The sequence below is a fragment of the Ursus maritimus genome, unplaced genomic scaffold (genome assembly GCF_017311325.1).
Source record: "Ursus maritimus isolate PB19 unplaced genomic scaffold, ASM1731132v1 scaffold_36, whole genome shotgun sequence".
NCBI lineage: Eukaryota > Metazoa > Chordata > Mammalia > Carnivora > Ursidae > Ursus > Ursus maritimus.
The window spans coordinates 9005013-9010973 of NW_024426230.1; the positions used below are offsets into that span (position 1 = coordinate 9005013).

At 44.9% G+C, this 5961-nt stretch overlaps 2 non-coding genes across 2 annotated transcripts; one reads left to right on the forward strand and one right to left on the reverse strand.

Moving 5' to 3' along the window:
- The first annotated feature begins 2263 nt into the window (after positions 1-2263).
- On the forward strand, positions 2264-2370 carry LOC121100320. Its single transcript, XR_005832073.1, has one exon. It is a non-coding gene; the product is annotated as a U6 spliceosomal RNA (small nuclear RNA).
- Positions 2371-3441: 1071 nt separating this feature from the next.
- LOC121100321 lies at positions 3442-3548 on the reverse strand. Its single transcript, XR_005832074.1, has one exon. It is a non-coding gene; the product is annotated as a U6 spliceosomal RNA (small nuclear RNA).
- Between the last annotated feature and the right edge of the window lie 2413 nt (positions 3549-5961).

The window sequence follows — 5961 nt, forward strand, 5'->3', positions numbered from 1 at the left end:
CTTGCAGTGATTTGTAGTTTTGTATTTAATTTGTAAATCTGCTTTGGTTTTAGAGTTTATAACAGCTATAAGAATAAGGAGTTTATACCCAGTTTTATGTTTATACATATTTAAACAACAACAAAAAATAGAGTTTCAGCAATACTAGGAATACTAGGAGTCTAGAGAGAATTTATTGCTTTAAAAGGGATCAAACATAAATTGCCTGAGAAATTCTGTTCTAGCTCTTTAACAGCACATTGTTCAGGAACCCTGACATCTGATAATTCAAAGCCATTATAAAGTTTTTTTTTTTTCTCCCAAAAGATTTGATCTCTTGTCAAGATTCAGCTTTTTGTTCTGTATATGTCAACATTTTTTCCTTTTTTAGAATATAAAGTGTTTAAACGTGGTCATCCTGCAGTATGGCCTGACTGGAGGAGCTTACGATTGGTAGAGACCTCAAGTTCATGACCCTAGAGCTCTGACCATCCTTCCAACTATAGATTCCTGTAACCATGTAACCAGTAATAAACTGTTTGGTTGTAAGGTTTCCAAGGAAAGCAAGAACATGAAAGAGTTTTGATATATTTCTTCAAATCATACAATTGAACATCAATTTAGTTTTTTAATAGCTTTGAAATCTGAACTGGCTTATTGGAAAGACAAGCCATTGGAAGAAATATATCAAAGCATATTTTATTTGTAATTGGGCAATTTAGCTCAACAGGCATTTCGTTTTTGCCTAATTTTTTTTTTTGAGGGGGAGAAGAACATAGTGTTTTTATTACTTTTCAAAAGCTGTGAAAGAAAGGATTATAATAATAAAGGGAAAGATAGGTTTACCAATAATCTCTATAGGCTGTTTCTTTTCTATTTTTGCCTCAGCAATACCAGAAACTTTCATATGGTTTCACACTACTTTCTTTTAGTACATCATAAAATTGGGCACCAATTTAAAAACTTCTCAATATTACTGATCTTTCTCAGGCTTTTACTTCAAAATATTGTATCATATTTTTGGAAAAAGGGTAGGACGACCACAAGCAGGAGAAAAAAGCAAAACTCCAGTTATTGTATATAAATATGCATATTCCTTAATTAAGGATGTCATTTTAACACAATGCTGGCAAACCTATGCCCTTCATTTTACTTCAATATATGGAGTATTGTAACCTTAGTACCAGAGGCTTTCACCTTTGGCCGTCATTTCACAATACACAAGGCTGTGACTTGAGCAGTATGGCTTCTGCAGTAGTTAAAATATTTAACACTAACATTCCAGTATTCCCTGCCAGTAAGTCTGTCCTGATGTTTGTGTCATAATAGAGCTAGGGTTAGGGTGCGGGAAGTATAAGGAAGTACAAGAATGATTCTCCAGTTCTACTCTCATAGTGTAATTCCTCGAATCCACCTTTCAGGTCAAACAGGTGCTCTTAATCGCGTTCTTCAGTGTTCCAGCGGGTTGGAGGCCTGGCTCCAAGACGACCTAGGAAGAAGACACCTGTGAAGGGCGTGGCCACCCATCAGGGCTCCTCCGCACGCCCTTCCCGGTTCCCCGTGGCGCCTGCGCAGAATGAACTCAGGCCCGAGACACGTGCAGGTCCTCACAGAGCCCGGGGCAACCTAAAGTGTGATGCTCCGTGTTTCGAAGACAGTGGTGAGATTGTTCTCCCGGAGTGTTGGACGCTGAGCTTATTTCAACACAGTCTTCAGGAATTGGCATAAGTCCCCTATGTCACGGGTGAAATATCGGTGACGTTACATACAGACTTGCTGGGAGGATCCGTGCTCGACCCCGCGCCCAGGTGGCTCAGCAAGTCACCGATTCGCAAGCCCTCAGAGGAGCCTCAGTCGCATCAACCCGGCGCCTCTTCGCACCACGGCGGACTGATGGCCTCTTCGTCCCCCGCTCCCCCGGCCCTCGAGGCGCCGGGCGCACTGACGCTTCCGCCGTGCTCGCAGCTCCCGGCTTGCTTCGCGGGCCCAGCGCGACGGCCACAGGACCCACAGTCCCAGGCCTGGGTCCCGCGAACGGCCCCCTTACCCAAGGTGCTCCGGGCGCGGCATTCATTTGCATGTCCCTCCCGACAGGTAAACTCGGCAGGTCTTCGCGGTCTAGCCAGCGTAGCACTAAACGTGCGAGCCTCATGGGTGGCTCCTTGTCACCACAGTTCCCCCCAGGCGGTCCGTGGTCACGGGGGAGACGCGCATTTCGGTCACCCTAACTAAGAGGGTGAGAGGTTCTCCGAGCCTTATATATGTGGTGGACGGAGTTAGAACCGTGCTCGCTTCGGCAGCACATATACTAAAATTGGAACGATACAGAGAAGATTAGCATGGCCCCTGCGCAAGGATGACACGCAAATTCGTGAAGCGTTCCATATTTTGGGCACTTTCCCCGCGACTTGCCCTTCTGTGCGGGCTAAGCCCCAGAAACGGGTTTCGGAAAAGACGTCCGTGGAGGCCTGTTTCCACCTTAATTAAGCATTCGGGCAAGGAGCTACTAGCCCAGCACACTTGCGAGGTTCTCCGGGCCTTCCAGAACCCGTCATTAGAGAAGGGACTTGACCTCGACCGCCCCCTGGTATCTTCGTGGCTGCCCCTCACGTTACTACTAAGTTACCGAGGCAGTTCTGGTATCTGCGTCCGAAAACCTGTTGTCGTTGGTTAAAATCTGTTTTTGGTTTGGGCAACTAACTTTCCTCTTAGTCAAATTTTCCATCACAGAATCCGTCTGATTTAGGCAAACCAGCATTTCTGAGTGCTCCCTAGATGCCAGGTGAAAACAGGCGTACAAAAGCGATCTCAGACTCGTGAAAGCAGATCCGAATGGCCTTGCCGCTTCTAGCCAGTTCACTTAGTCCTCGAGCTCCAGGGCCCACAGGCCGCCGCCAACATTGATCTCATCTGGTGTAACCGTTACTCCTTGGTAAAAGTCCCTGCTTTAGTGCCTCTCGCAGTGACAGCGTTTACGCTCAGGTCTAGAACGACCGAAGAATGTCACAACGTAGGCTCAAGAAATGTGCACTAATGTTGCTTACTTCCTTTAGCAAGGATTCATTAATTTAGCAATAATTTAGCAATTTAAAAATTTAGAAGTGATTTCGTAAGGACTCATGGACAAATTCATGTCCTAGTGTTCTACTACCCAACAGAGCCAATACTCTTGGCCCCTCTGGAGTTTGTGTTGTTGAGGGAGACAAGATCATACACTAAGTCGATTTCAGAATTTTTTAATTCTATAAGGGAACGCAAGTTTTCTCATTTCCGAGATATGTAGAAAAGACACGTTAGCACATAAATTTACATGTGCAGTTCAGCTTGGTTTGCCTTCCATAAACTGCTGTACAGGAGTATTTTTCTACTGAAATATCACAATTTCATTATTCACGTACTTTGCCCAATTACCTTTTCCTCGGAGTTACTCCGCACAGAAGGGCAGGTCGCGGGGAAAATGCCCAAAATATGGAACGCTTCACGAATTTGCGTGTCATCCTTGCGCAGGGGCCATGCTAATCTTCTCTGTATCGTTCCAATTTTAGTATATGTGCTGCCGAAGCGAGCACGGTTCTAACTGCGTCCACCACATATATAAGGCTCGGAGAACCTCTCGCCCCTCTTAGTTAGGGTGACCGAAATGCGCGCCTCCCCCGCGACCACGGACCGCCTGGGGGGAACTGTGGTGACAAGGAGCCACCCATGAGGCTCGCATGTTTAGTGCTACGCTGGCTAGACCGCGAAGACCTGCCGAGTTTACCTGTCGGGAGGGACATGCAAATGAATGCCGCGCCCGGAGCACCTTGGGTAAGGGGGCCGTTCGCGGAACCCAGGCCTGGGACTGTGGGTCCTGTGGCCGTCGCGCTGGGCCCGCGGAGCATGCCGGGAGCTGCGAGCACGGCGGAAGCGTCAGTGCGCGGGGCGCCTCGTGGCGAGTGGGAGACGAGCGGGCTGTGAGGCCGCTGTGGTGCGAAGAGCGACCTGTCCGGGCGGCGCCGCGCTTTTAGAGCACGTTTCCTGTTAAAACTATCCCGAGGAGTACTTAAAAATATATAAATAAATAATCACCCGCCATTATCACACCTCGAAAAGTTAAGGTAATTCCTTAATATCACCTAATATTCACTCTCCGTTCAACTATTGTTTCGAAGATGCGTTTTATTGTTGGTTGGTCATAGATAACGCACAGGAGACCCCGTCCCACATTGTATTTGGTCGCTATACCGATAGGTCTCTATTATCCTCTTAATAAATCCCATTTCTCTTCAAGCCGTGGACTCATTGGCGAAACAGGATACTTACCCTGTGGACCGTAACAATTCTTGCATTTAGCTCAGTTCTTACCGATGATATTTAACACGTGTCTCTTTCCTCTATGTTTCTTGAAAATTTAGTTAGCTGTAAAGGCCTAATTAGATCCTGGTTCCATTTTTTCGTCATGTGAGCTTAATTGGTAGGTTGTGTTACTTCCTATTCCATCTCGGCTTAAGGCGTGTAATTTCCGGCTGAACCAGTGGGTTCAGGGGAGGTCATCCGCCTGACCCTCCATTATAGTTTCCCAGAAATCTTTAACTGAATGGTTTTAGTGTAGTGATGAACGTTGTCTAGGAGGAGGGTCTGGAGGTTCGTTTGTGGCTTTGTTTTTCATCCTTGGCTCATCAGCTGTAAGGACCTAAATCCCAAGCCCCTGGTGTCCAAATTCTGTGCCCCAAGAAAGAAAAACGAGAGAATAAGACCGGGAAAAGAAATGACTGAAGAAGGTAGATGTTGTTTGAGTCTGCGGATCATTCTATGCTTTTCATAATTTAAAGTGCGCTAACAAATTACTTGTGGGCCAGATTGAAGTTGTTTTTTTTTGTTTGTTTGTTTCCTGACTGCTGAGAGCCTCTTCCCAAGCCACTTAACCTTGGTCCTGAGTGCTGGGTCTCTAGGTCCCACCTCCCTCACGGTCTGCTTATCCTTCAGCTATACTTTCTTGTGCAGAATCAGTTCGTTAAGAAAAATAGCTCCACCCAGCCCCATCCCTGTTTGAAGGTTTGAAGGTGTGTGTGTTTTTCTGGATATTTTATGAATGTTGCTTTTTGTCCTATCCCTTTATTGAAAGCCTCATCCAGAAGGACAGTGTGTTAGAGGCATTCAGATTTAACATCTTAGATTTCGTTACTCTAGTCTTGTTGCTGTTACACAGATGTCCTTTTTTCCACTCTTGTGTTCCCCTACAGCCTTGTTCCTCCTGTTTCTTCTTCCCCTGTACCTCCTCCCATCTCAGTTGCATACCTTACTACTGAACACAGTTATCCAGCTCACCTCTGCATTTATAATTACTCTCATGTCTTCACAATACAAATTTGCAACATTAACACTATTGGCTTCTGCTAAGCCAAGAAATCTTTAAGATCCCATATTTACATTTTGACAAAAACAATTCTTGCTCTTATCACTAGTTAGGCATATGTAAATCTTCACTTTCTTAGGGGAAGATAGTGTTCTTCATCACATCTTTGGAAGTCATATAGAAAAGTTAAAAGAGAGGTGGTTTTTTATTTAGATAATCTTTTATTTAGATAATCTTTTGTGTCTTGAGTTAAGATTTGACTCTTAAGAAGAAAGTCTCAGTAGGCATTGTTAACAAATTGACTTTAGGAGAGATTGATTTAAAAGTTTTTACTTTATAAAAACCAATTAAAATATCACTTTGGGTGGCCCAGTCGGTTAAGCCTCTGGCTCTTGGTTTTAGAGCAGGTCCTGATCTCAGGATTGTGGGAGTGAGCCCTGTGTTGGGCTCTGTACTCAGCAGGAGTTTGCTTGAGATTTTGTCTCCCTCTCCCTTTGGCGCTCCTGCTCCTGCTCTTGCATGCATGCTCTCTCTCTCTAAAATAAATAAATCTTGAAAAAATAAATAAAATATCACTGTGGGTCTCCCTTTTGGGGAGATGTATTAGACTGTAATAGAATATTTACTTATTTGTTGAGAAAAAAATA